Genomic DNA, 21,683 nt, shown 5'->3' with positions numbered 1-21,683 from the left:
GAATGAAATTATAAAACGGAACAAACTTGGAAGACTTTTGAGAGATGCAACAGCGATGTGTTCCTGAGTGCCCTTCTGTCTTTCCGGGTATGTGTGTGTTCTGTGTGTGTGTGTGTGTGTGTGTGAAACTCCCTTTTGTAGTCTGACGTCCCCAGTGCGAGTCCCGGGCCGCCACAGACCTGTGGTCCAGAGAAAGGCCTCTTTGTGTCAGTATGGGGCCGATCGGCCACTTCTGCACTCTTGGCTCCCCCTCAAGCCCTGGCCGACCTCCAGATCTCAGAACCAGGCCAGGCCTCGCATCTCTGTAGTCCATCCCAGACAAAGAGCCTCTACACTGGGCTGACTCTTCTCTCAACCCCCTGCCCCTCTCTCCCTCACCCTCCAGTCCCCCCACCCCCCATCCCAAACTGGGTTACAACAGTACGCCCAGCCATTAATGTTGACATCAATACCTACCATTGATCCAAATGAAATTTTCCCCACCAATTCATGATTTCCTATTGAATTATGTGATTTGCTTCTAAGTTCATGAGGAGAATACAGCCTTTAATGATTTATTCAAGACATGCTGCTGTGTGTTCGCCCTCCCTTTTCTTGGAAATCGTCTTTTCTTGTGTTTGAAAAGAGGAGAGAGACTTTTGGTTGTTTCCAGCAAAAGAATACTTGAAAATATGGACTGTCTGTCCTAAATCTATATTAAATTACTTAAATAAAACTAAATTTGAACAATAATGCTACCACGATCAGACAAAGTACGGGCCAAGTGGAGCATGGATGCTATACAAGTTTGGGAAGAAGTGCAGGTTTTGTGTGTGTAAAGTTTGTATACAGTGCATATTTACACAATCTGCACACATTTCTAAGGCCATACAGTTGTGATTTTCAGTCTTCAGTAGTCTTACTTGCAAGGCAGAACCCCCGGAGACAACCATGGCTTTACCCAGGGGACAAAGGTGAGAGGTCAGAGGTCAGCTTCCTCTCCCTCCGCTGTGGAGTGAGATGTTCCAGTGACTGTCTGCATCTATGTTAACGGAGTCGTTTTAGAGGGGTACAGGGCCGTTGCATTTGTTAAAAATTTAAATGTTGTCAAAAACATGCTGCAATGGTCATGCAGATTGCAGTGTTTCATATTATTCATTGCCTCCATGTGGCTTTATGCACGGAGAGAACCTCTTTGAACTTTCTTAGAGCCCATAAAAAGCATCCAAAACTGATTGTTTCATTCCAAAAATAACATCGGTGGGAAAAGCTGCCCATGTGTCATGTACTGTATCACATTCAATATGCTCATTCATGCCTCATGAGCCTTGCCAAAATGTGTCTCTTGAACAACATCCCCAGCTACTTTAATGCAATGTATATTTACTATACATTACAGAGTGACTGAGCATGAAACGTTTACCTTTCATCCACAAACATTTATGCATTTAGGAAAGTGCCTTCAAGCACTCAACTTATGAAATGTTATGATTCACTGAAATATTTTTCTAATAACGTCAGTCCAAAGTAGTACCTTTGGTTATAACTTGGGTTGGGTTGTGTCATGCTCACATGTCTGTATTTAACAGCACAAGCTCATTAGAGTGCTCGCAGTAACAAGCAAATTCTTTTATAGGGTGGATTTCCCCTTGTGGACTGCTTGTGGAGCCCCTCTCCTCCAGAGGAAACAGACCTACTGGTGAAGGTTTTACCGTCTTAAATGTGGCCACAAATTGCTACACCTCAATTATCTGAATCCCAGCTAATAATTAGTGTGCCACTCACTTTTTTGTTTGCACGGAGGAAGAGGTTCGCACCTGAGGTGAGTGCTGCGGCAGGCTTCATCGTGCTTCAGCTCTCTCCTGCGGTTTGTTGGCTTAAATTTTCTGCATAATTTTGCGCACACAGATGTATGCCCACACACAGAAAAAAGCCTAAAGATGCACTCAGGTCACATCAGTAATCACCTTGAAGGCCCTGCTGAAGCGCTCTCCAGCAAGAAGTTGAATGTCTACCAGCTGCATGCAAGCAGGAAAAACCAGAGGAAGTGCTACAGTCACTTTATTGTATAAAAGTGCTGCAACAGTGAGTGGCAGACGCATTAAATCTAGCCACAGCTGGTAGGACACTGTGCTTCCTAACGCTGATCCTCAGGAATGTGGAGGAATTCGTGAAGGACGCACACGCACACACACACGCACACACAAACACACATATAGTGGAGCAGAAACCAGAAGAGTCGCCCAGGGAACTCTGTGTGTTTGTACACCCTCCTCTTGGTCTAATAGCAAATCATTGCCCCCCCTTAACCCCGTAGCGTGACATGTCAGCCTTCCTCTATGCATGCAGCACAGTACATCCTGTGTATATGTGTGCGTGTGTGTGTGTGTATGTGAGTGTGCTATGTGGGTGGAGGGGGTTTTCCCATAACCGTATGGCAGCCAGCCAGATAGACCTGTACATCTGGTTTGATTGTATATGTTTGTTATAGCGGGCTCAATCACACATTCACGGTCTTCTCTAGAGTCCCATTAAATCGCATGTGGACACATGCAAGCTTGATCACCAGCTTTCTGAGCACGCACACACACACACATGCATAGACACGCACACCCCGCTGTTCGGCCTCCACCTCGCGCAGAGAGAGCGTGAAGGCAAGGAAAATACGACCTCACAATCGCAATTCCACACCTTTAGTGTTGTTGTCAGGCCCGTCAGACACGGCTGTCTGTGGATATGGGCAGGGCAGGGGCTGGTTACGCCGTATTGTATGGAGGATAGGGGTAGAAGCTAGACCCGCACGTCCATTCTCCATTCCACCAAACAGGTTCTCTCATCCGTCACGTCCCCGCTCTCAACAAGCATGTCTGAACCCTCCCCTTCCTCCTCTGATCCCCCCCTTCCAGAAAAAACAGCCTTTCAGCTCCAGAAAGGGAGGTGGAGATGACAGAGGAAGAGACCAACGCAGCGAGATGGATTTAAGTTACACATAAACCAATACAGACCACTAGCGGCTGCTTCCGGCCGTGGGACAAAAGCAGGCCTAGCTGCGACGGTATGGGCGCCTTAATGTGGAATGAAGAGCCCCGCTAAAAATAGCACATCTGGTCAGCATTTATTACTTAATAACCACAGCTACATATGCCCTCACGCACATGGAAGACAAAGGGACAAACAAATCTAAGGTTTTGTTTTTGAAAAAGCCACCATGAAACACCAACATGTCCACACACACAATACATGCTATGAATTTTTTTTTCAAACATGCCAACTCCCACCCACCCACACTCACCAAACAGAAAAAAAAGAGACAGAGCCCAGTTGGTTTCACTTATTAACCCAAATGATGTGAGATTATATTACCAGAAATGGTAGGAACAGCAGGTTTTGCTTAGAGCTTGGCACATGCAGCAAGGACACCGGAGAAAAACGGTTCAAAACAGACCCTGATTCAGTCAATGAGCTAACCAGAGAGTGTGTGTCACAACTCATAAACTCCATCTCAACGGAATCGACCAAATACACAAGAACGTGCAGCACAAATGGCTAATAAAAGGACTCCAGGTTCACATGGTTTTAGTCAGATTTGCAGAGGAGAGACTGAAGTACCTAACTACAAATCATTACAAGTCATTGTGCCAATAATGTTCGACTAGTGGTCAAATAGCACTGGTTAGATTAATGTAATCACATATTTCCCATATGTTTAAATTTAAATTGTTACTTAAGCAATAGTTCTAATATCTGGTTATATGCCTTTTTGATTTCTTACCAAGGGTGACAACATAAATATCACTTTCATGTCTGTCCTCTAAATATTAAGCTTTAGTCAGCAGCCGGTTTAGCATATTTTATAATTCTGATTTTATTTTACTTTTTGAAACTGGCTAGTGGTTACCGAGAGCTTAGGAAGGACTTAGTAATGGATTCCTGAATAGCTGGTGCAACCCAATCCAGGTGTTTCTCTCTGCTTTTTACTGTAAGTCCCACTAAGATGGAAATCAGGCTGACTGGCACGGCCAAGTGTACTGCAGTTCTTTAATGGCTTTTCAATGAGGGATCTGAGACAAATCAGTGATTAGTGGTGGCGGGGGTTATGGGATTGCTTGGAAATGACACTGCATGTTTTTTGTGTGTGCTACATGCATGATTATGTTCAGGAACAACCTCTCCTTGGCGTACGTTTTGCACATAATTTGTGTTTATGGCTTTCCCTTGTGTGTGCTTTTTACGCGCCTTGCATACATAATTGTGCTCATGCATGACCTTCCATTTCTTTCTTTTAATGGCTTGTGTGCAGATGTGTGTGTGTCTGTGTGTGTGTGTATTGTCCAAGTCAAATGAGTGTTCGGAGGTGGGTGTGGCTGCCCCCTTTCCTCCAGGTCACCTGCTTTACGGGGCAACACTCCCTCATATTCCCTCGTTCTAAGGCCATTAGAGAGGAAATGGGGCCGCCAGCTATCTGACCCCCCCCATCTTCCCCAAATTCCCCCTAAGCTCTCAGCATCCCGTCATCGCTCCACATCCACCCCCTGTGCCCCCTCCGTCTCTCTGTGTTTTCACAGTGTTAACAATCAAGCCGTGGCCCTGAGTGTTCCGGGGGCCTAATTGGGCCCAATGCTGGCGTTGATTGTGATGGATGGAGGGGGGCTGGAGCCAGGGCCGCTGTGGACATGTCTTTCATCTGCTTGCTCCGGTCTGTTGCGCAAGATGTGGATGGAGAAGATGGAAGGGAGGACTTCTGACTGGGCCCTGGGTGTTGAGCATTGAACTACAGACCTGTGAATGTGGTCGTCCTTCAGTTTAAAGGAATACTCTCCCAGAAATCCATCTTTTGAGTGACAAATGCATTTGAATGGTCGCCCTGAAGAGTTTGCTCCTTTATGGACGACGGTCACTGTGGACACCTTGAATTCACTGCAGTTGTAATGGATTCAGATTCAGGGCAAAAAGCATCAATATTTCCCAAAACCTCCTTTGATCCCTATGCTCAGTACGTTTCAAACAGTTGCTGCCAATACATCTGTTAATACGCCACCTCCAATGGAGCTTATCGAGGAGGTTCAACAAATGGTTGACCGATTAAAGAAAAAACAACATAGTTTACTCAGATATTGATCCACCATGAGTCTCCAGAGCAGCTGCAGTTTCTGTAGGTTCTTCTGAGTAGCTCTAAGGGGATGAAAGCTGTTCTTCTGAGGGCATTTCCACCCTTTTCCCTGGAGACCCTGTTATACTCCCTCCAGGCTCAGTCCTGGACAGAAACTGTCAGAGGCATTGCGTCATCAGGGTGGGGAATTTTGAAAGGATCACCAACCTTCTTGCATGTCATTCATTGCAGCTGCAAGCTGCATCCCTTGCCTGACACTACCACTATTGTACCGTAGTGTCACTTGACATGCAGTTCTGCACCTTCTCCACCTGTTCATCTTGACAACATGCAAGGACAATGACTCAGGCACATCTTTCTGGCATTGCACCTAGAAAATATCACATGAAGCCCGGTTTTATTATTCATCAGGACAAACGTCATTGCTGAGGGCATCCCAGAGAAAACAGAGGCAGCAATGTAATCTGACCTTGTGTTTCCTGATCGACAGATGAAAGCAGACCAGCATATTGCTTCTCTCAGTTTTTTTTGTTCAGTTGAGGTAGCCGGCTGCGGTTAAGTAATCGGCGCTTTTGAAACGAGGCCAGTGTTACCTGTGTTTGCAGAGCACTTACGGCCATTGGCGGCTTGCGGACCATTTGCTTATCTTTGAGGTGAGTAATGTGTGTTTGTGTGTGTCTGTGGTTGCAGCCTGGCCCCGGCTGAAGTCATCAATCACCGCAGCCCTGGGGTTGATGGACTCGCCAAGGCGGTGAGGGTCTTTGGATTAGGAGTGGGAGAGAAAGAGAGTGCATGTGCGAGACAGAGCAGGACAGACGTGCATGCATCCGTGTCTCAGGGGTAGTCACCCTCATTTGTTTAGTCAAACTCGTGGCTGAACCCTCTGCTATGTGATCAAATCAGCTGTGGTTTGCATAATGTAACTGCTGACAACAGCAACACTGTGCAGTGTGTTTACAAGACTTATATGGTACACTCTCAGTCCAACGCAACCTTGTCACACTGACTCTAAGAACTTCTACTTCTCAAAGAAAGGTTTGCTGATGTGACTGTGAACAGTTAAATAAGGTGGATGAGAAACTAAATGTGGTGCAGATTATTCTTCTGCACCACATTTAATACTGAGACTTATCTTGAGCAAACCTGAACAAATGAACAAACTGACTGGAAAGGATAGAATATTATAAGGAGGGACAGGAACAGAACAGGAGGATGTGTTGTCCTACATATTCAAGAGCATCTGCTGTTCAAAGTACGGGATGATTTACAGTATGTGTGAGTGAATGAGAGAGCCTGCAGATTCAAATTCACCTTCCTCTCCAACAACCAGCATTCAGACACATTAAGATGAAGTCTGTGAAAGCATTGATGTTGCTCTGGATGAAAGGAAAGAAGATTTTATGGTTGGGGGCTGGACCAAGTTTACTGAATATGTACAGTCTTGGAATTTGTTTGAAATGGTACAAAACAGAATAACATCCTCAAGAAGCAAATATATTCCAGGGGACCTTGTGTAGCTGGAGGGTGATTTTGGAGAAAGGTGCAGAAACTTTGTTATATAATTAAATCATCAGGAAAATGATGCAGAATTCAAAACAAACATGGCATGAAGTAAATCCTCGGTGGGTCAAATAGTGGAAGTTAATGTGGAGGTTGATGGAGAGATTAGAGCAAAAGCAGTGATCTCAGGTCCAATATTTATAATAATGCATCAGATGAATTACTGGTAGTTGAAATAGACAAAAAGACAATGAAGGGGGGAAATGCAGTTTTGCATTCCTACATATATTATCAGGTGATGATAATTTAAGATCAGGGAAAATTTGATTTCACTTCCTGGTAATAAATGCCAAAGTGTTGAAATCTGCAGCCCCACGTTTTGCTCGACCTGTAAAGTTGTTTATCTGATCGTTAGTTGCAACAAGAAGTGTCCCACAAAATGGAAACATGCACAAATGTAAAGAAAAAATGGCTTGCTCTCCTCCTTAAGCAAAGTTTGAATGAAACCTTATATGGAGTACTATTCATTATTCAGTCCTATTTTATCTCAGTCGGGGGAAAGACAAAAACTTCTGCTCAGAAAAACAATATCAAAATGTCATTTTAGACATTTGTTCTACATTTATCCACTATGTTGTTCATATATTCTTCTGGTCTTGTGACCTGTTTTCCAAAGAGACTTGAAGAATTTAAATTAATTGAGTTCAACTTTTGAACTTTAGGGCCAAATTATCTCTTTATACAGTGCTCTAGGATAAATGTGTGCCTCATTATACAGACAGCTGAGATTTGTCTAGCACATGGGTATAATGTTGTATGCAAGCACCTTTATAAGGTGAATTAAAGAAGATTATCCTGAAGTTCTGAATCTGACTCTTATATTACCTCTGATTGTAAATGGAGACAAAGGAGATGCACAACCAACCAAGAGCTCATTCTAAGGTAACCAAAACACAACAATTCTTAATTTCACACGATTATACACTCGTGAAACTACACTCACTGATATTCTATTTAATTTCTGCCATATTCTGCCAATAGATCCGCCTAAATCTTACACACTGGCTCTTTAAATGTAGATTTGATCATTCAGAGTTTCCAATGGAGATACATGTTTTTTGAATGTGGGAGGAAACCAGAGCACCTGGAGTCAACCCACGACAACATGGGGAGAACATGTGAACATGCAAACTCCACGCAGAAAAGCAGAGACCACAAACCGAACCATGCAGCCTTCTTCCTGTGAGGAGAGGGTGCTGCCCCCACCCTGTCGGTGGATGTGTGTGTTGTTTCAGAGACAAAGCATCAAACTTACATATCCTTTTTAAAAGGTCAGAGAAAAGCTGTCCTTTGTTTTCTTGGAGAAAGATTGATTGATGATGATGAATGAGGCTGACATGACAGCCGTCCTGAACATGAAAGAGTCTTTATCAACGTTAATGACTGTTGTCTTTGTTATAACAACTTGACATTAACCATTAACAAAACCTGTCATGAGCATCCACCTGATTATCAAACGTATGTGTTAACATCACATTAAACTGTCGTGTGGTTGGTTCTGACATTGGCTGTCATGAGACGTTACAACTGTGTCATCAATCACTTCCTTTACCTCAACTACAGTGGTTCATAGAGTGTACTGATAGCTTTACTTGTTGTTAAAGTAGGCTAACTGCTAAGATAGTGTTCCTGTTGCATGGGTTTTATGTTAGACTGTGTCATATTGTGGGATGAAAATTGAAATCAGTCAAATGTGAACACTGGGGAAACCAAAAGGCTAGCATTAACTCCTCTGGTACAAAAATAGGAGTTGTTAGCTAACAGCCTGTCTGTGCATCTGTTTTGGAGGAGTTGAGCGTGAAAACCTTTGACAGCAGGTATTTGGAGGCCTCTCAACCTCTGCTTCCTTCCCTGGGCCTGTGGAGCTCTTGGGCACTCATTTGTTCCACATCAGAGTCATATAAACTCTCATCACTCTGGGATCTGTATGAAAATAAACTGCCAGGCAGGGAAGCAGGCACGCTGACGTCAAGGAAGAAGACGGAATCTGATCAAAAACATATCCAGGCAGAGAGGAGGGCGACCGTGGACTGATATGACGGTCGGGGGCGGGATTTTATTAGTGGAAACCCTTAGTTTAAGATTTAGATTAGATTTCTATTGCCGCTGTTGAGGTGCCGCTGAGCAAGGCACTTACCCCTGCGGCGCTTCCCGTGGAGCAGCCGCCAGTACAGACCTGTGGTTTGCGTTGGGTATCTCCCACGCGTGTGTGAGCGTGTGTGTTTCAATGTAACCCGAGGGGAACAGCCCTGCTGACGTCAAGGAAGAGAAGAGGATCTAATCAGAAACACACATGAAAGCTGTGGAGGATGAAGACCTAGAACAGGAGCTGATCTATATTCCGATCTGGATGTGCTATCTGGAGGACGGCTCGCTAAAAACTTCCAGGTTAAAGCTGCGCTGAAGCAGAAGGAAAGAAAAACACTGAGCTTGTTCGATCAGTTGGATCCCAGTGGTGTGGCTGGGTTTCATGTGGTGACTTGTCAAATGTGTGTGTGTGTGCGTGTGATATTAACCAGACACCTGACGACTCAACACTCTAAGCTTGTGGTGTTGATAGGGGTGGGCCTGCAGGTTGTAGGGACCGGTCAGCCACTTGGTGGGATCTGACAGGAGGCCAGCAGTTATCTTACTGACCTGCTGAAAACAATGCACACCCACACACACACACACCGCGTGAATTCCCCATATTGTGTTTCTTAGTATGTCCATTAATTTAAAATGAATGTACACAACAAAACATCTGGCTCTGGCTAGATGGATTTACGTACAGTCACACACACACACATACACACACACACACACACACACACACAACAACACATCCATTGACCGAAGTCGCCCCAACTCCCACAAACCCCCTAAAACATCCACATCTTCAGACATCAAACAGCACACTGAGCCCACTCCCTTTAGCCTACGGTTTACCCTCTGACCCCGTCCAGACCCTCCTTTAACACAAACACCCCATCACCTCACCCCTGACCTCGCGCTCACACCCAGCACCCTGCAAAACACGAGCTGGGAATTCCACCGCTGCTCCACTTGGCACATGTGGAGCGACGCTTTGCTGCTGGTGGCTTCCTTATCGCCGTCTCTGGGCCACCGAGACTTCTGTCAGTGACAGCCACTAAGGCCACTGTCACAATCGCACAGCTGTAACTGTGTGCCGTGATTGGTGGACATACAGGTCGACTGAATGTTATTTTTGCCAAAAAAAAAAAAAACGCTCTTATTTCCGTTACGAGACAGCCACATAAATTAAAGCTACTAAACCTATTCTGAAAATGTCTTATTTCTTAAAAAAATGTGCTGCTACTAACAAATATACTACTATGAGGTTGAAATTTATGGCTCAAAATACACAAAAAAGCTCCCCAAACAAAGCATTTTTACATTTACAGCAGATCATTATGCTTGAAAAACATATTTGAAACCTGAAAATTTGACCATATGTTGATGACGAGAAGCATGCTGACATATTGCAGCGTAGAGAGTTAATCTGAACACTGTATAGATCTGGTGATATTTTATATTTTTCACTCAGTGAAGACCAAAACCAACAATGAATTGAACAAGTATTTTGCCTGTATCTAAGACCTCGTTCATATTATTCCTCGACACCACACAGCTCCAACTATTAAAACACGTCAATGAGCCGCACTGTTGCGCTGGATGACATGTTCCCTCGTTACCATGAACACACACTGTCAAAATATACTATAAAAAATAAACTATATTTTGACTTCATCCCACAAACAAATACTCCATATTCGTATTAACCCGCTATTGATAATAGTCGCCAACAAACGCATTAATTCTTCCTGTTTTAGTCACGTTCACTAAAGTTTACTGTAGTGCTGAGCTGCTTTAGTGAAATATTTTTGCCTTTTTTATAAAGGCAAGTACACCCAGGTGATTTATTTGTCAAGATTAACAAGTTCGGTAGTAACCAATGAGCTGAGAGCCACAGAGAGGCTGAGAGACGGACTAACACATGGTTGGTTGTGGTCTTTTCATGGTGTTTGTTGACAGAACAAAAATATGGAATATTGGTAACGTTATCGTGTAAAGAGGTGGTTTCATCACGAGAAAACGTGACAGAAAATGAAAATACAGGCATTCTCCAGTGGCTCCGTGCTCCAGGACGCGTACACGGGTTTGAACCAGGTTCTCGTTCATGTCGTCCTCTCATGCAAAACACAGACCCCATTTACAGCTGGGACATATAATCAACGTCTGTCTTTTTTTGGGTGAAGACGCAGCCTTACGAGTAACCACATGCATAGCAGTTGTCAAAAAAGTGCACCAGAACGTCTCTGGGAATAGCTGGAGGTGCAGGTGCAGACAAAAAGGCGGAGAAATGAGCTTATCGCCGACTGCGCGTCATGTCTGGATCCGCATCGATTTGCCTTCTGTGTGTAAACTGAGCTTCGGTCACCTCTGATACTGATAAAGGCAACAAACAAACTCTTATCTGTGACTCTGTGCTCACTCTGTGCTGTACGCTCCACCAAACACAGAAGCATCCACCCACACACACAAACACAGTGCTTCCCTGACCCGAGCCACATGACAGCGAGGGCCGTACACACAGCCCACCACATCCCTATCATAACGTGTCCCTCCTCAAGACACCCAGGAGGATCCTAGTCTGTCATTGGCTCTCAGAGCGGACCGCTTTTCAACAGCAGGGACACAACACCTCTCTAATTAGCCTTACTTAAAGGTTACTAATCTCAGTAAAGACGAGTCTCCCTAACACACACAATAGCCCCCTACCCTTCCTCTCTGGCCTGGGTTGCCCGTTAGGAGCGTCTGGATCCCACCGACATTGACTGTGGTGGGTAAAACAGGGAATGTGTGTGTGTAATTTTGTTTTTGTGTGTTTGCCTGGTTGTCTTACAGTGTGATGACCGATGAGTGGGTGTGTGTGAATGTGACAAAGAGAGCGATAGTAGAAATAATGAGTTCAATTTTGATAGTGATGGTGAAAGTGAGCGTAAGTGTGTTTGACTGGACCTTTGTGCGTGTCCATGCTGTTCGCATGTGTGTGTGTGTGTGTGTGAGCAAGCGTGTGTGCGTCTGGGTTTGTCAGTCAGTAGTTTGGTTGGGCTCGCTCGGCAAGGCCTGTGATCACACAACCTTAAAGACTGTGATTAGGAGGACACACACACACACACACACACACACACACACACACACACACACACACACACACACACACACACACACACACACAGCAGACAGACAGAAGATCGCAGACTGTTGGACACACACACACACGCATGTGCACAGAAATACACAAACCACTTACCAGTAGCAGCTTTGCTCACAGGCACAAACTCCCACAAACAGAAGCAAACCACTACACACACACTCTCACACTCAAAACACACAATCTTACTCTTGGACTCTTTGGATGCTCTCTAATTTCCCAAGGATGAGCTGTGAGCTTGTGAGGTAAGTCACGATGAGGGATTACTCATCACACTTGGTGAAGATTATACAGGGAACTCCATCCCAACACACACACACTCTCTCATTTCTGACTGGATGCGTCATACACTCAAGGTCAGGGACGTTAAACTCAAAACGGCAACATGTGGCACCTTCGCAAAACACACCATAATCTGCAGCCATCATTACTCAGAGATATTCACGGAGCTGTTTTTTACGCCAAGTCCAAGTCGAACCACAAGTCTTGTCAAAACAAGTTAAGTCTCAAGACAAGTAAGACATGTTTAAGTCACGTCTCTTATCTTATCAAGCAAGCCTAAGTCCAATCTATGAGATGAAGCGTGTCCAAATCAAGTCTCAAGTCTTGTCCAAACAAGTCTAAGTCAAGTCTGAAGACAATCAAAACAAGTCTAAGTCAAATCTTTTATCGTATCAAGCAAGTCTGCATCAGTTCTCAAGCCAATCAAGACAATACCAAATCCAGTCTCAAGTCTTCTCAAAACAAGTCCAAGTTAAGACTCAAGACCTCATTTTCTGACTTAGTGCCGGACTCAGATTACAGAATATGAGCCTGATTAAAGGCCAACCTGACAGACGAGGGGCTGTGGGAACAAAAATGGGCGTCAGACACGACAATTGATCATTTTATCCGGTGTGGTGCATCACAGTGGACGACAACCGACACTGCATCTGCAACGCATTATTACATCCCGACAGACACACTAGCATGTCCAATTTGATTTCTTTTTTCCCTTCCACTACAAATTCCCTGACATGTTCCAAACATTGACCAATGGGAGCGCAGAACGCTCCTCTCCTGTACGCACGGCAAAGCAAATAGGAATGATGTTGTTGGTGCTGCCAGGTGGAACTGTGTGACAGCCAGCCAGCGTCATCCACACCTCTTCAGACGCCATTATTTGTTTACATTCTTGTTCCCAGAAGTGGGTCTCTAGCACATCCATCCCGATGACGGCACGCACGGCTGAAAGACAGTAAGCTATGACTGGTCGGGCACCGACGTCTAATCTGTCATGTCTCTCGGTCGAGTCACATCAAAAATTTATGACCCTATAATTGCCTAATCTGACACAGTGACCATCTTATCCACATGTCAAACTAAAGGCCAGAGGGCCAGATCAGGCATGCGGCACAAGCTCGATGATTCTGATTTTCTATCAATAATCTATAGGCTACTGGCCGGTTGCCATACTCTACTCCAGTCCCCTTACAAAACAGCACAACGAGCATGAGACATTACCATACGAACAGTGTTCTGACATGTCAGTGATCACTCACTCACTCATATCAGAAGAGATATGTACATTTAGGTGTGTGCTGGGGTTCTACAGGAGTAGATCATTACTCTTTAATTGTCTCTATGTTTGGAGTAGTTATTATTATATAGGTATGAGAGGAAAAATGAAATCATGAAAGACAGCAAATACTTGCACACCATGACATAGCGATGACAGCACATTCTCTAATTAACATAATGATGTTCATTCAACCACCTTCTTAAAAAGATCTGTGATGCGATATTTACTTATATCCAAAACCTGTAGATATCCAAGTCTTTCATAATGTTTATAAGTGGGTGTGTCTCCCAGCCTTGCAAACTGTTGGCCAGGCGATGCACAGAGCCGACTGTGAACAGGCAAGCTGCCTTAGAAACCCCAGTTGAGTTGCATATACATGTCCAAAGAATTCTGCTAAAACCTGAATGCTATTTGCACATCCCACATGTTTTAATCTAACATTCTACATTCAGATCTAAGGCACAATCTGGAATAATCACATGCTGTTTACATGACCCCTATCGAATATTGTCATATTCGGAAAATTAGTGGAAAATCAGTGTGCATGTAAATGTAGTTAGTGTGTGTTTGAGTAGCAGTCAAAAGCATAAAATGTACACACGTTCTTTTGTCCTTGTAAGGGATTTCGATTGCCAGTTTTATTGTGGAACAATATGACTGTGATCAAGTCTCTTGTAGTCTGTTTGTCCACAGCCTTAAACACTCTTCACAGCTTGGAAAAGCTCCCTCATAGTTTGTGGGTGAATCACACACATAGTAGGCTTGCAAAACTATCTATTTTGAGAGATCCCACGTCAAATCTGGCATCTGCCACTTAGAAATTCTGGACCATATGCTGCTATCCAACCTGTCAGTGATAAATTTCCCTCAGGTTGCATTCAGCAAAACAAGTCTTTATAAAACAAATGAGATGGTTGAGTGTGGAGTCTGATATGAACTGGATTCAGAATTTACATTTCTAAAACCCCGCAATGCCTGCCAGTTCTGCGAGGGTCTGCAGGACGCCAAAATGGCCGACCTCCTGCTCCCATGGCCTTTAACTACAGGCTTCAGCAGAAAATGACCACCTTAAGTCTGCTTCGACCGCCCTGCACGGCGACAAGCACCCCCGAGACCCGTGATTGGTGGGTTGGTGACAGATGCGTGCCATGATTGGTGGGGGCCGTAATTCAGGCTGTAATTTGCAAAGTGGAAATGTAGGTGACTGAGAAGTTTGTCTGTGTGTGTGTGTGTGTGTGTGTGAGAGAGAGAGAGAGAGAGAAAGAGGAAAAAGAGTCATGTGAGTTTGAGGTGGACATGCTCAATTTGCAGGGAGATTTCAGATACAGTTTTCCTCCTTCCTTTTTGTCTTCACCCCCCACATGACTCGTTGCACTTTCCATCAACTCTATCATCACACTGGAAAATGACAGCAAGTCATGACATCATTTCCTCTTTAATCCCCTCTGACTTCCTGTGGTCTTGGTGTCTGAAGGGCCTTCCCAGATGAGCTAGTGACAGTTTGCTTCATGTCACAATTCAGGTCATGAATGTGCTACTATGGTGATGAGGTCAAAGGTCAAATTTGGTGAAAATTCCAGGAAAAATGTTCATCACACCCAAATGTGTGATTATATAATGACTGTGTGTGTGTGTGTATGTGTGTGTGTGTGTGTGTATGTGCGCATGAGTATCTATGTGTGAATCTACATGTGTCAGTGTATGTGTGTATGTGCCTGCGTCTGAATGTGTGTGTGTGTGTAAGTAAGTGATGGGTTAAATGGTGAAGAGGTAAACTTTTCCCTCAGAGGAAACAATGGTAAGAAAAGCGGAAGTATCTCCTCATTTTTATTGTGGCAGCAGCCCGAAGCTGCCCAGCTGCAGTGCTGAAAGATAGACTGCTCAAAACACACAAGCACATGCACACACTCGCACACACACACAGAACTCCCCACCTGTTTCTCCGCCGCGATCGATAACTGATGTGTGACTGGCTTTGATGCTTGTGGTGGTGGTGGGGCAGGGGCGTTTGGGTACAGGGCTACACGGCCCATGGGACCCACGGGTGTCAGGGGCACTTTGATCCTCATTACACCCCTACATGTAGAGTACCGGTCTCTGGAGGGGGTACCATATCCCCTCCTTCCCCCTCTTCTCACACCAAGTTACCCCCTCAAGTCTGCCCCCCTTACTCCTCGCCTCTGCCCCAGCTCTAGTGCTGATCCTCGGGGACAGGTGAACCAGACACCAGGCCGGGGGAAACACTCACGCTCTCACGGTTGCACTGCGCTGATTATTAGAGCTGGAGCACATGCTGGAGTTACAGGCCAAAATACACAAATGTTGTATATGCACAAACACAGACGGCCATGTGTGCACATGTTTAAGGCAATTGTTTGACATGTTGGCACACACACACATTCACTTTCTTTCTGAGAATTAGATGAACAGATTGATCTCCTTATTATTGAACACATGACTGCAGCTGCTTCTCTTTGATGAGGCATCTGATGTCAGATAGAAGTATTGATGATGATTAGTCAGGTCAGTCGGGTCAGTCAGTCTTGAACAGAACTGAGTCTTGAGTTTTAAAAAGAGGTTGAGGCTAGTAGGTTGTTGTTTTGCAGCTCATGATCTAAGATAAGATATGATAAAACTCGGGAAATTAGGGTGTTACAGGCAGCAAGCAATAGAAACAGCAATAGCAAAGGCAATGGAGACAAAAAAATACAAAACACACAAAAAAGTAGACTATATATGTACACTTATTTGATTAGATTTTGTTACAGTGCAGGAAAATGCACAGTTTTAGTTGCACAAATGATTTCACACTTGAAAGCAGAGAGCTGAGAAGCTGCTGGAGCCTCAGGTTCAGCCCTGAGAGGCTCTCCATGTCCACCATGAAGGCCACATCTCACACTTGCTATCACTGAGTTCCACGACCGGTTTTCCCTTCATCACTATAAATTATTTCAGACATAAAATGACAACCAACAATTTTACTTCGTCTGGTGCTGGGATACCCACACATATACAAGCACGCACTCATGTAATAGCAATTTCAGTATCATTAGCGTGCCTGAGCATAATCAGATTTATGACTGCTTGGTTCATGCAGAGTTGAAACGTGTTCAGGTTGAATCTAAAGAGGACTGACACAGTAACCGCAGAGCAGGAAAGAAAAAGAAAAGGAAACAAAGGAGGGAAAAAGCGAGAGACGGAAGGTAAAACAAAAAAATGGGTCTGTGTTTGTGGGCTTGCGGTTTCAACGACCGTCGAGGCCGATGGATGTTTCAGAACATAAAGAGGGGGATGAAGGGGACATGGAGAGAGATACAGAGAGAGGGACTGAGAGAGAGAGGGGAAAGCAGAAAGAGAAACACTGTTCAGCATGAAGAGGACAGCGGGACGAACAGTGCGTCCATTGTCCATGTGGCCTGGTTAACATTTTAATGAAGGAGCCACATCCAGAGTCCTGCCACAAACTACGCACTAACTCACACAATGATTAACACTCTGCAAATATGCTCAGACAATACCGCGGCTAACTGCAAACTCATTGACATGAACACATACGGACATACTGTGGACACATGCCAACGACATACACACAGGAGGGCACTCATTTACACAAGCCCATACCTGCAAACACACACATGGCTCCATGGGGATGAATATTCAAAGGATAATTATGCTTTATTACAGGCTCAACTTGGAGATCTGGGAATGAGTTTTATTTTTTGTTTTTAGCAATGGTGGCATGTTCCCAGATCAGTGAGTACAATATTATTATTAGTAATAGTGAAGATGGCCAAAATTAGAAAAATATGATGCAGATTTTTCCTTTAAATACAATCAGCTTTGCACACATAAGTGCATATGAGATTATAGACATATGTCCACACACATGAAACTGATAGACCCAAATCTTCCCTCGAAATCAAAACCCAAATGTAGCCACAATAATATGGATGATTAGAGGAGACTGCTCAGATTCTGGCAGGGGAGAACTGCATCGCATTTGAATGTTAAAGGCAAAGTGAGCATGAATGTTTTATTCTTTCTCCTCCAACAAATGCAAGTTACTATGATGAATAGGTAGTTTTGAAATTGTGGATGAAATGGCCCCTCCGATTGCGGTGAAACATCAGGCTTGAACTCCAGCCATCAGCTGTCAGCCCACCACCCACACCGCTCAATGCGCAGGAAGTGAAAGATTCTGAAACTCGGGCCAAATGTTCAAATGCATAAGAACGAGTGTCCTTTTGAATGAGCACAAAAGGGGCCCACCCCCCTTTTCCCCACATACAAACACACACATTATCCAACTGATGTAGATCTGCAAGACATATGCTGAAGGGGCTGTATAGGGGCTGTTTTCAAACCAGATGCAAATGTTTTTGAGAGGAGACAGAAGAACAGCAGAAACACGTACGTATATGTCGGCAAAAGTTCAATGTGCCTTCTGCTGCCACTGTGTCGAATGCTCTCCTTCGCTGTCTCTCACACTCTTTCCTTTCACTCCTTATTCTCTCATTTTCTTTTTTTCTTTCAATCTCGCCCTCTTTCACACACACACTAACACACAGCGCAGCATAATGTCTTCCGCAGCTGTCTCTCCGGGGCAGGCGGTGTGAGGGTGATATGATGAAGAGGGTGAAAGAGAAGACAAGGGAGGAAGGAGAGGAAAGAGGAGGAGTAGGAGGAGGGGGAGTAAATCTTGGGGGTCACCACCACTGGAGTTGGATTCCATCACACCAGTTGTTGAAAGCTTCCTCTGCACGCATGGGAACATGTGTGCATGCAAACACACGCTGAAGAGGCTTTGCATAGTGTTTCCTGTCAGCCCTTACTACTGCCTCTGTGTTGAGGTGACTGTGTGCTGTAGGGAGGTGTGTGTGGGTGGATATTTCTTGACCAGGTGTGTTTGATCACACACACACATATACCTTGTCCTGCTGATAGACAAACACACAGCCGAGGAGATCTGGATAAAAGGGGGCAGACTGTGGGAAATGTCTACATCTGAGTGGTGGGACTTTCCAAACTGAGTTTTCAATTTAAGATAGTGAGTGCAATGGAATCACATGCTCCCCAAACCCCCCAATCACATCCCTGATTAGCATCCCCGTTGAATTGTACGGAGTGGGTAGTCAGATGAGTTCCTAAAGTAGTCCTACAAACATAAATAAACAGTGTTTAATAATGACTGATTGTGACTTTAAGTCAACGCTTTTATTTTTCCAACGATGTACAGGAAGCTCCTCAGGAGCGAGACAATGCGTGGGAGACGCAAGGTAATAATCTGGCACTGGAGGAGTGTTTGGTCCGGGCTTAAGAAAGAGTGTTGATTAGTGTCAGGTGTGTGTAATCAGTTTCGCTCCTGAGGAGATCGGCCCCGCCCCTACTCATGTATCTGTTGGCAGAGAGAGAGAGAGAGGAGTGAGCGCTAATTAACAGGCAGAGATTGTGACATGGCAAAAATGACAGCAGGTCATGACATCATATCCTCTTTGATCACCTCTGACTGAGGTGTCTGAGGGGCCTACCCAGATGAGCTTCATGTCACAATTCAGGTCATTAATGTGCTACTATGGTGACAAGGTCAAAGGTCAAATTTGGTCAGGATTCCAGGAAAAATGTTCATCACACCCAAATGTGTGATAATAACGACTGTGTGTGTGTGTGTGTGTGTGTGTGGGTGTGTGTCGTCAGCAATGGAATCATATGCTCCCCAAACCCCCCAATCACATCCCTGATTAGCATCCTTGTTGAATCATGCAGAGTGGGTAGTAAGATGAGTTCCTAAAGTAGTCCTACAAATATAAATAAACTGTGTTGAATAATGACTGATTGTGGCTTTATGCATGAAGCAGTGTGCACAGGGCTGTAAGAACTTCTAAAATCCAAAAAGTGTAAGGAGTCGATTAAACAGTCCTTCATCTGCTCTAATGTACGCTGCAAATGTTAGCATGTCTAGCTAGTTAGCACACTACAGTAGTAACCATGCACCACAGTACTTTCAAGGCCTATTGACAGTTAGCATACCATTAGCGATGTTTGTTAAGTTACACTGAAATCCTGAACGTGACTTTAGCATCCACTGTGTGGTATTTCCCTCTGGTGTGGGAGCCCGTCCTGGATGCTGTCAGAGTTTAAGCTAACGTTAGCAGCTCTCTCCTGCTCTTTGTTGGATTTGGGGAAGTTAAAGGGGCAAGGACACTCCGTCAGAACTGCCTGTCAGCCAGAATAGCTTCGGAAACCCCTCGAAGTTGCAGAAATGGTAGCGTCCGGCCATTTCTATAACTCACCAAAAACAGACAACGCGGCATTCACGCCCACTGCGGGCTGAGATTGGTCAGATGTACGGAAGTGAGAGAAGATCCAAGTTTTGAACTTCTTTTTTTCATTACTGATACAACTATTTCTATCACTGAGTGCAACACGGCTCACAGATACAAACATACCAAACTGAAAAGCCTGATCCAGACAAAACACGTATAACAGACGGTTATAAACTCAACCCTTACTGGGGTTATTGTTAAAACTAAACATCTCTACGCTGTTACTCTGTCACATCCACATGGCAGCAGTGCCACACCATTCTGCATTAGAATTCCTATTGCATTACCATTACTGTATTATATAGTAGCTATAAAAGTTTAACTGCTGTCCCAGCTAGCAATTATTGGTTCCAGGACTGCTCCTCTAACATTCCTGCAGGCTTATGAGAATATCTTTTTAAAATGTTCTGATAATGTTATTAAAAGGTTTTCAGAATGTGCTTTATGAATCTTTGAGAATAATCCTATAACGGTTGGAACGAAATCGTGCCAACAGTTGTTGAAAGTAACCCAGTACATTCACTCAAGTACTATTTTTGCGGTACTTCTACTTTACCTGGGTATTTCCATTTTTTTGGTGCTTTATACTTATACTCTGCTACATTTCAGAGGCACTATTAAATGCTGCAGATCAAAGTGTCGGACCATGCATGCAACATTCTGCAATATTATGCAATGTTAGTCTATATTAGAGTTGCTATCATAGCACTGAATGTACTGAATGAATGGTATGCACACCTTTAGCAGACACCTACACTGATAACACAATTCCACTGTGCATAAAGCTGAACACATGTTCACACATGCACACACACACACAGAAACACTAACACTCAGACACATACTGTGCGTAAGCTTGTTTGCAGACGCACTTCCTGTTCGGGATCAATGGCATTCATCTTATCTTAACCACACACCGCACACAAATACATGAGACTCACAAACCGCACACACAAATGTGTACACACAAACCAAGACTTACACGGACTCACTTAGAGTTTAAACTACACATGCACACACCGTTGAGCTTGCACGGATGGGTACGCAGACATACAGAGCTCTGGTTAGTGTGAGCACAGACAGTCACAGGTATTTGCAGTTTTTCAGTCAAACCCACCACACACACACACACACACACACACACACACACACACACACCAGCACACTCAAAAAGTAAATACACACAGTGAGTGAGCATGGCTGGAGGTGCCTGGTGTTGTTTTCAGACTCATATTACAACTCGCTGAAGCAGCTCCATGCAGCTCCCTCTGCGGCCGCGGCTCTCATTCCTCTGAAGCCACATCAAGGAGTGCTGGCTTCCCTGCTAAACAGACGCTTTAGCAGCACCGCCACTGGGTCCCACCAACCTAGAGAAAGAGAAAGACAGAGAGAGAGAGCCCTCCACCCCACAGCAGCATGGCTACACCACAGCCATTATGTGCAGATTCAATGGAATCTAATGTGGAGGATGTGGCTGGCTATCTCAGATGCTGTTTATGTAACCGTGAAGAGAAGAGAGGAGAATATTGCACAGAGAGGAGCAGAGGCCAGAGACAGAATAAAGCCGTCCATTCTCTGCCCTTTGTCTAACTGGGTGAACGCTCCTCTGCAGCCCTTCAGCTGCCCTGCGCTTTCTAATGGCTTAATGAGCGCTAAACAGAGCCATTATACACTAAATGACCACGTGTTTAAGGTTGGTTTGAAAAATTGGGTGATTACAAAGTGATGATCATCTGTATAAACAAAAAAAAAACGGGGCTGTTTGTGCCAGATTTGGAATGTGCTGTTGTTTTCTAAGTGGGTTAAAAAAAAGTTAGGAGCTTCAAGCAACATGCCAGCGTGTGATCAACCACCATACAACTCTCTATATTGCTTGAGTTTGAATGACTCAGGGCTGCGCTCCCCCCTTTTTTTTGTATTAGACTGCCCCCT

Source organism: Chelmon rostratus, chromosome 11 (genome assembly GCF_017976325.1).
Source record: "Chelmon rostratus isolate fCheRos1 chromosome 11, fCheRos1.pri, whole genome shotgun sequence".
In the NCBI taxonomy this organism is placed as follows: Eukaryota; Metazoa; Chordata; class Actinopteri; order Chaetodontiformes; family Chaetodontidae; genus Chelmon; species Chelmon rostratus.
Note: the sequence above shows the minus strand (reverse complement) of the source record.